Source organism: Panthera pardus, unplaced genomic scaffold, assembly GCF_024362965.1.
Source record: "Panthera pardus isolate Hobbes unplaced genomic scaffold, ASM2436296v1 HiC_scaffold_12, whole genome shotgun sequence".
NCBI lineage: Eukaryota > Metazoa > Chordata > Mammalia > Carnivora > Felidae > Panthera > Panthera pardus.
Window position 1 is genome coordinate 89677511 of NW_026526677.1, and position 9892 is coordinate 89687402.

The 9892-nt window shown below is 50.9% G+C and overlaps 1 long non-coding RNA gene across 1 annotated transcript; it reads left to right on the forward strand.

Moving 5' to 3' along the window:
• The first annotated feature begins 44 nt into the window (after positions 1-44).
• Positions 45-6466, forward strand: LOC128776198 (uncharacterized). The gene is made up of 2 exons (XR_008421255.1): positions 45-547; positions 708-6466. It is a non-coding gene; the product is annotated as an uncharacterized LOC128776198 (long non-coding RNA).
• The last annotated feature ends 3426 nt before the right edge of the window (positions 6467-9892 follow it).

Genomic DNA, 9892 nt, shown 5'->3' on the forward strand with positions numbered 1-9892 from the left:
GCTCCCTATGTGCAGGGGTGGGGGGGTAGCATGAGAGACTGGTGGAGGGCGAGGCGTGAGAACGGACCGTGCTGGGACCGTGAGGAGCCCAGTCACTGTCTGGGATGGTGGAGCTATTGAGGGCTTAAGGCAGAAAGCACGGGATGGAGCTCCCAGTAAACATCTGTACGCTGGGACAGTCTGATTGACAGCACTCATGGCTTTCTTATAAAATACGTGTTTTAAAGTTTAAGGATGAGGAAATGGAAAGGAGGATGTTAAACCAAGAATGTTGAGGTGAAGAAGCACTCCGAGGGTGCTGTGAATTTCCCTCCAAGCTGGGTATTTCGAGAGGACGGAAATCCTGCTGAGGACCTGTCATTCCCCCCTGCGAACATGGCAGTCAAACCAAGTGAAGCTATGACAAATGGGGAACACGTAGTCAACACAATAATTAAGACCCCAATCCAGTAACTCAGGTTTCATTTTTCTTGGGTTTTCCTGCTTGGCTTTGACAATGTCTGAATGAAGTCTAATTCGCCAGAGTCTGCTTTGCCATCGGCCGCCGGTACCAATCTTAGTTTCCTTGAGATCCATCCTTTTGTAGGAAAGGAAAGAAAAGGAAGTCTAAATATTCTGCCAGTGGCCAGAGCTGGGGAAGGGACACTGCAGAGGGCACAGAAATTCATCTGTGGGGGGCTGTCCTTATCTGTTCCATTTTCCTTAAGGCACCATAGAGGTTTCATCAGAGATCCCGGAGGGTCTTCTGTGGGGCCACTGGAAGCGTGTGCAAATGTGGCCCAAGGATGTCATTCTCCAGAATTAGCCTGCCGGCAGGCTCAGCCTCCCATGGGTCCTCCGCAAGGCCTCCTGAAAGCTGGAGGTAATGGGAAAATAATCCAGTGGGGAAGGGAGGGGAAGAAGCACACGTATGACTTTTGGCACGTCCAGAGTGAGATTCCCAAGCCGCCTGTGGCGGTCTCAGATGGGCAGGAAGGCCAAGGTTCTCTCGGGTTCTCTGGTTGTTCCTGCTACGATGTGTTGTTTATTTACTTTTGCATTTCAGTGGCTTCTGATTCATGGCAGCAGGTGGGGAGAAAGGGAAAGGAAGGGACAGCAGCTTCCGTGGGGCCTGGGAGTCTCTCCCGAGTGACAGCTTTCTCACGTGGTTGCACTGAGGGCTCGCGCGTTGCAGGCACAGCGAGCGGCCACCAGGGGGCGGGCTGTCAGGGCCACAGGCGAGCTGCCGCTCTCTCTGGTCGGCGTCCCGCACAGGATGGCTGCGGGGCTGCCCCAGGTTTGCCTCGCCAAACCGAAACTTCGAGAAACCAAGGGCTCTGGACGTATTACAATGTCTGGCTCTTGAGAGGTGCTCTGTAAATTCTAGAGCCCAAGCTGACGGTGGCTCAGGCTTTTACAGCCCCCTCATCACAGACGGTGAAAACAGCGTGACTGTATCATGCATGTTCAGAAGTCACCTCCTGGCAGAAGCAGGACGTGTTTGTACCACGCTGATTCGGTTTACTTGTTTACTTATGTTTCGAGTTTGTTCTGTTGTCTTTATGCCTGTTTCTAAAATAGAGCCAGCCGGTGGTAGTCTGTGGGTTCAAGACTGGGCAGCATGCATATTCCTTTTGCACCGTGGGGGCACAGCCGGGCTGAGGCCGGTCGTTTTTGAGGGCAGTGGGCAGCGGCAACCTGAACTTGCACATGACCACCGAGAGTAAGTGTTCCTTGTGCTTTGTGCCCTGAGCACCTGGCCTGCCTAGCCCCCGGCCCTGGTCCCTCAGCACGGCTCCCAACGAGGCGATAGCTGGTCAGGAACAGATTCTAGAAGGTAGAGCGTGCACAAAATGGGAGGGCATGACCTGCGAGACTGACAGAGGCAGCCTGAAACGCCGTTTTGCTTCCCCAAGGTCAGGTTTAATTCTGTCTTGGATCTCAGATCAGCTTTGGCTCCAAACAAATTTGGACCAAAGCTCAGGTATTTGAGATCAGTTACACCCTGTCATACTGCTTCCTCCTATGGCACTGGGTCACCCCAAGGGCACCCCTTCTTGCCCCGCTCCCCGTTGCCCATTTTTTCTCTCTTGTCCCATCAGTTCCCTGCTCCCCGAGCTCCCCTGTCCCTCCACTCTCCTCCCCGCCCCTTGCCATTGTAGCCACTGGAGCCCTCCATCTGGCTTCCCATTATCCTTTACCATTTTTTAGCTACATTTTGTTTTTAAGTATAATTTTACGACTCAACCTCGTGGTCTCCTCACTCAGCTAGAAGTCAGAGATTCTCATCAGCTCTTTTACTTGCTTTTAATCACCTCCTTCTTCCATGACCCCCACTCCGGGTTCAAACCTCACATCTTCTCCCTCATCGTCTCAAGCTACCTGTAAATATTTCACTCCCCGGTGCTCACAGTGGCTCTTACTCCCATTTCGCAGGGGAATGAAAGGGAAGCCTCTCAGGAGTGACCATTCCTCTATGGCCACTGGCTACTTCTCTATACCTTTCTGCACCTGTACTTCCTTCCTTCCCCTGGGCTCCGAGCAGAGGGGCCAAGTCATTCAGCTCTGCCCTCGCCCCTTGTCCACCTGTCTGCTTCTGAGTCTCCCAGGTCAGACTTCCTCTTCCGGTGTCTTGACCTCCTCCCGCTGCTCACTCTCCTCCCAAGCTTAGAAACGTTCGAAATTCCTTCCCATCCTTGAATCCCCCCTCTCTCGACCACACTTTCGCCCCCAAGTCCCACCAAATTTCTCTTTCTCCTTCCGTGCACCCTTCCCCAGAGCAATTTTCACTGGCTGTCTCCATTCCCTCACCTGACATTCACTCCCTGACCCCATCCAAAATGTGTCTGGCCCCAACTGATGCCAGCCTAGCCAAGAGCAGCGACGGGAAAATTATTTCCTAACCTGTGAGCTGGGGTTCAGCAAGGGCATCCGTTAGGAAATGGTGAAGTTCAGATTCGGACTTGGGTTTCATTTGTTAAATATCTATGCTTTTCCCACAAGTCGACGCTGACGGGGAGGGGCTGGCAGCAGGTGCCTTAGATCCCTTGCAGGGTTTCATCTAAAAGGCAGGCTTGGGGGTGGGTGGCTGGTGGCTGTGAGCACCATAGAAGTTAGGGAAAGTGGTGTTCTTGTTATTGGAACTCGTGCTCACCCCTCTCTTCAGTACTCACTCCCCACCGTCCTCACTAAAGCACGCACTCACCCTAGAGACCCACACGCGTCACGTTCACTATTATCTCGCATGCTTAGCAGAACACATTGTGTGCACCCCCAAATTCTTTGCTGAGTGAGTGGAAGACGAGGTGGAAAAAGAGGGCAATGCCAACAGTATTTCCTGGGTCTTCAAGTGGGGAGAAAGTGCCTTCCTGACTGTCAGCCCTTTGGAAGAAGACCATTCTTGGGCACTGTGTCGGGGACTCCTGGGGCCGGTGACTGGCCGAGGGAGAGAGGCAGTGACCTGTGCCCAGGCCTGGGGTGCAGCCCAGCTCTGCTAGCCCCCGACCCTGATCTGGAAAATGGGACGATCACAGGGTCCACCTCAGGGGGTTGCTGGAGACTATAGGGTGTAAGCCACATGCCTTAATGTGGCTGCTGTTGCTGCTGTTTGGGTGACAATGGTGACAGTGGGGATGAAGGTGATGACGAAGATGTAATTCTGCTGTCAACACAGTGCACTCAGTAAACAACGATTGAGCACCTACTGCATACGATGAAGTGTCCCGGCAGGGCAGCACAGGGATAAACAAGGCAGCCCCCTGCCCTTGAGAGGGAGGAGCCCGGACTTCTTTAAACCTGGGGGTCACCCTAAAGCTCCCAGACTCTGTGGCTTTAGGAGGATGGCCCTTCTTAACGGGCGGACACTCCTGGCCTTGCAAGAGCCTTTGAGGAGAGACCCCTCCAGGATCTCAGGGGTCTCTCAGGGAGCCCCATTTCCTGCTCTTTTCCAGAAAGAGAACTGTCAGCAGCTTTTGACTCTGTCTTCCAGGGGCAGCCAGGGTTATGAGAAAGCCACGGGGTGGGGCCCCGGGGAAGGATCACATTACCTGACTTGGAGCCCCTGCTTGGTAACGGGAGCTTAAGAGGCCATCACTTTCCACTGCCGACCTTGGGGGGAGGGCAGACGTTTGAGGGGCTCTCGGACGAAGCCCCAGGCTTTGGGATAGTCCCTGCTCTTGGGTTCAATCCAGAAGCTCCAGGGGCTTGAGGGTGTGGTGCTGCTTTCTAGATCAACAGAGCAATCCTTTCATTTACTCCCTGTTGCCAAATGGACTTTTGACTTCTTCTCTGTACCCAGGACCCCCAGGCGGCAGGAGGTGAAGCCCAGAACCCAGGGCAGCCCCATCTGTCTGCCTCGAAGAGCCACCGACAACCAGGCTCTGCTCGAGCAGGCATTCAGGCTTCTGATTTCCGATCAATTATTCTGTTTGGGTCTTGCAGGGATCCTTGTTTTTACGGGCATTTAAAAAAAATTACAGAGATGCTAAAGGTCTGGGCCATTTGGGACACAAGTCATTTCTTTCCTGACCTCTCCCATCATGAGGGGCACCCAGTGGCTAAGTTGATGTGATTTATCTTTCTTAAAACATTCAGGTACTCTAAAGGTGAATTTGGGAATGCTTCTCTTTTTTCTATTTGTTTCTTTCATCTCTTTACCTCTGCTTCATTGCAAACTTCCTCTAAGTTGGATTCTAGTTGCCTCAAAAGTTTCATGGAGGCTTTTTTGTTGCAGTGGTTATGTGCTTGAAGTTAGGAATTGGTATACGGGCCTCCACTGCCAGCCATACTGGTGATAAATGCGTCATACTGTCCTCAGGAAAGAGGTGATAAAGGACATTTAAACAGAAAAACTGAGGCTAACTCAGGGAAGATATCTTTGGCTCCCTGGGAGGCCACTGTCCCGTCACTTTGTCCCAGTGTCGTTCCAAACTCGGGCCAGGTGCGCATCCTGGAGGAATCCCAGGTTTCCTTTCTAAATCTGTAGCGTCCACTAAAATCCGAAAAAGCCATGCATTGCTTTTAGGACAAACTGCAAACCCTCAGTGGGGCACACAGGATCCTTCCCCACCCCCTCAGCCTGCCTTTCCAGCTTTGGCTTTATCCCATTCCCCACTTCCCCCGGCATGCCCCAGCCCTGGAAAAGCCCCAGGACCCACTGGGGTCTCTGAGAAAGTTCTGTGTATTCCTCTGAAAGGGGCATCGCTGCCCTGCTATGCCCTCTGGTAGGGACCCTCTGGCCTCATTAGAGTCATACATGCCAGGTCCCTCCTTCAGCAGTGGGCTCTGGTTGTCTTCTGGAAAGGGACAGCATTGTGCCCATCTCTGTCCCCCCAGCTCTCAGCACGGCGCCTGGCTCCCAGCACAGGAACCAGGAAGAGCTGCCTGGATGGCATGAGGGGCCCAGCGTGTGACAGTGAGGGGAAGTGTGGTGCTCTGACTCCCCAGGTGGGTTTGGACATCTGTTTGCCTGCGGCTCCTGGAAGGTCTCGGTGGCTCGAGCCTTGCACCAGTAGCTTTTGAGCAGAAGGGGTCTCTCTAATCGCAGAACACAGGTTCCCCAGGCCGCAGCCAAAGGAAGCTGCCCAGAGGGGCATCTTCCAGTGAGGGACAGAAGCCAGACTTCCTTGAAACTCTGGCTTGTGCTTGTTAGTTGCTACTTTGGGAGGAAGTCAGCACCTCTCCCTTCTCCAAAGAACCGCCCCTAAATTTGGCCTCCTTCTGGAAGGCAGCTTTCAAGACCTCCTCCCCATAGAAGACAGCTTCTCTCTTCTTCCCTCTTACCCCCTAAATTCACCTGTCCTTTTCCTTAGAAATGCAGACAAGGAGTTTCTTTTCATAATAATGTGTGTGTGTGTGTGTGTGTGTGTGTGTGTGTGACAACATATAATTGGGAAGTCCTCCCTGAACTGAATTTTGCTATTGTCACAAGTTAAAAACAATAGAGAGACTAAGAATTTAAAGTAAGAGTTAACTGAATGATTTTATGTATACGTAATTTATTTTCTGATGTGGTGTGCCCGTTGCCCCAATACTAGGTACTCGTTTCTCTACCCATTAATTTGACGCCTCATTTTCCTACTCGCCCACAATGAGATATGGCCTCGCATCTGTCAGGATGCTGTTCTAAAAACAACAGAAGGCAACAAGCACTGGTGAGGATGTGGAGAAACTGGAACCCTTGCGCATTGTCAGTAGGAATGAAAACTGGTGCAAACTGTGGAAAGCAATATGGAGGCGCCTCAAAAAATTAGAAATAGAGGGGCTGCTGGGTGGCTCGGTCAGTTAAGCGTCTGACTTCAGCTCAGGTCATGATCTCACAGTTTGTGAGTCTGAGCCCCACATCGGGCTCTGTGCTGACAGCTCGGAGCCCGGAGCCTGCTTCGGATTCTGTGTCTCCTTCTCTCTCTCTCTGCCTCTCCCCTTCTCATGCTCTGTCTCTTTCTCAAAAATCAAAAGAAGTTAAAAAAATAAAAATAGAGCTACCCTATGATCCCTCAATCCTGCTTCTGGGCATGTATCCGCAAGACTTGATATCAGGATCTTGAAGAGATATCTGCACTCCTGGGTTCACTTCAGCGCAGTTCACAGTAGCCAAGATCTGGAAACAACCTAAATGTCCACTGACGGATGAGTGGACAAAGACATGGCTTATACGTAGAGACGACAGAATATTACTCAGCCTCTAAAAAGAAGCCAGTTCTACCACATGTGACAACACGGGTGAATCTGGAGGACATTACACGAAGTGAAACAAGGCAGTCACACAAAAGTTGATAAAAGTTGATAAAAGCATCCTCTTCGTTATCTCTCTCTCCCTCTCTTTTTTTTAAAATTTTTTTTAATGTTTATTTATTTTTGAGACAGAGAGAGACAGAGCATGAACGGGGGAGGGTCAGAGAGAGAGGGAGACACAGAATCCGAAACAGGCTCCAGGCTCTGAGCAGTCAGCACAGAGCCTGACGTGAGGCTCGAACTCACATACCGCGAGATCGTGACCTGAGCCGAAGTCGGACGTTCAACCGACTGAGCCACCCAGGCGCCCCTCTCCCTCTCTTTTTAAGGTCATTTATTTATTTTGAGAGAGAGACAGAGCACATGAGCAGGGGAGGGGTAGAGAGCGAGGCAGAGAGAGAGTCCTAAGCAGGCTCCACGCGGTCAGCACAGAGACTGAGGTGAGGCTCGAACCTGTGCACCTTGAGATCATGACCCGAGCTGAAGTCAAGAGCCAGGCGCTTAACGGACTGAGCCACCCAGGTGCCCCCCTCTTCATTATCTCTTTTAATCAATTCCCTGCATGTATGGTTATTTTTATTGGGAGGCCTACAGTCCATGATATTCTACATTTCTCTCAATAGCTAACAGAAATGGCTGAATTGTCTTTGGGCCAGAATGGTGCTCACTGACACGACTCGTGTTCTTAAAGATCACCAACCACTTCTATTCATGGATGAGGAAATGTCCCGACGGGTGAAGTGACCGGTTTATCTGGCAGATTCTCCCGGACTCTTAGGTTAACATAAAATATGCACTCAAAAATGCCTGGAAAACATTTCCACAGACCTATTCTCCATGTGAGGAAATCGAGGCACAGAGAAGCCACAATGTTTTGCCTACGGTCATGCATCTGCAAGTGGTTGACCGAGGACGGGAACCTGATTATGGCTACTGTTTCTTGAGCATTTATTTTGTGCTGGGCTCGGAGTTAAACAGTTGCCATTTTCTTCTCAGTGCTCATGGGCCCAGCCCGGAGAGTGTGGGAGGCAGCGCAGGGTGTGATGAGCCTAGGCTCCACGTTACACCATGAAGTTTCAAATCTGGTTCCGACGATCACCAGCAGTGAAGGTTGGTAACTCCCTCTGGGTCTCGGTTTTCTCATCTGTATAACATGGACATCAGCACCTAAGTCATGGGGTTTTTTTTCACCTTATCCTCTTTTACTGCACCCCTCCCCATTGGCCTGCAGGGGGCGCCATTGAGCTGTATTCGCCACGTTCCAGGCCGCAGAAACCGCACAATTTGAAATCACATACCATGAAAAGAAAAAGAAAAGACTCAAACGCTGAGATCCAAACTGCGAAGACTTTGGTCTTTATGAGAAAACAGCTCTTGAAAAACAAAATTTCTCCCCTGCAGGAATGAGAGGATTTCTCAGAAGTCAAGTCTCTTGTAATGTGTGTCATGTCTTTTCTTTCCTCCATGTACTTAAAAAAAAAAACAACTATATAGCTATGTCAAAACACACACACACACACACAGAGGCACACACTCACACACATATGCGCACACACGCACACCCCGCACACACACACACACACACAACTCTGGAGACAGTATCAATGTCAGACTCTGCAGCCTTAACTTTGTCAGGAAAGGTGTTTTCTAGCCTGACCGTCCATCCACAGAATAAAACAAATGTTTGCCTCTGGTTAATGCTAACAGGAATCTAACATGTCCGAAGAGAATGGAAACCCTGGAAAATAATTGGGACCAATTTTTCCTTTGCTTATTTGCCAAATGTGAGGTTCCAAGCTGGGTGGTTTCTCTGAAAGCTTCCAACAGGAAGGCCTGAGTGCCCGCTGTTTGGAACACGGGCTGTGCCCACCTGGGGCATTGCTACATCCACTTCCCTGCTCCCTGGCCTGACCCCGGTGCCCGCCTCTGTCGGCCTCCTTGTGGTCACGGCCTGGGCTCTTGGCAATTGTCAAAGGCCCCGTGATTACCCTTTTCTCCCATAAACAGTGTGCACTCGTGTGATTTCTGTTTCTCTCAAGTGTAAGCCAAGTGTGGAAGAGAGCTCAATGAAAACCCTCCCAATCCCATCTCTTCTGGAGGCCATCTTCTGACCATCTCTAAATGGAGGCACCTTCAAGGGCATTAGCCCATTTCATTACCAACAATCTCTTGTGATGGTCTATGTTTTACAGGGGGGTACAGAGGAGGAACATAGCTTCAACGTCACACAGCTACTAATGGGGCTTTGTGGAGGTTCTGGCTCTTTTGATTGGGTCCTGGGTCTTTCAATAACCACATCCTCACTTCTGCTGAGTTGCGGCCAGGGTGAAGATCAAGTCCATTCAGCTTCATCGGCTCTCCCCTCCCCGTCTGCAGGACTTCCCTGGGGAGTGTGATAAGATCACCTTTTGCTCTGTCTCCCCCTGCCCCTCACTCTCCGAAGGTCGTCTTTATCAAAAACGTCTTCACTTCTGGCCTGACCATCAGGGCCAATCTGGTGGCATCTGAGATATACTCAGATCCCCCCGGGTGTCCCCCATTCTGGTCCTGGCTTTCCTGGCTGCGTGGGCACCATCATCTCCTGGTCTGAATCTTCTGCTGTGTAAAATGCAAACACCCCCATAAGGGATGGCTAATTTAGTCCCCAGTGTCTTACTGTGATCTAGTTTACAGCTCCTTTTTTTGGCTGAAAAAGAACTAGGAGTGGGAGCAGAAACAGAACGGTCAGCAAAAAAAGAAGGGAGGAGGTGCTGCCTTTCAGGGCTGCCCCTGAAAAGACACCACCCTCCGTAAACGGAAGTGGGTTGAGGTAGAGGATGTCACTGCTTGTTTCAAAACGCTGGTCCCACCTGATGGGCATTGAAGAGGGCACCTGTTGGGATGAGCACTGGGTGTTGTATGGAAACCAATTTGACAATAAATTATATTTAATATAAAAAAAAAACCCCACCGGTCCCACCCTCCACACCTACCCAAGTAGGCAGATCTTCACAGCCTAAGGCGGCGACCAGAGATGAATATTAATTGTACGCCCCCCACACACTTTGATGGCATCTGCAAGGTCTAATAACGTGTGCTGTTTTCTGCCCCACAGTGTGGGTGATCACCGACGCACCCCAGTAGTGCTATTCTGGGACCAGCCTCCACTCCACAAACACCCCGTTCTGGTCTCAGAAGGGCC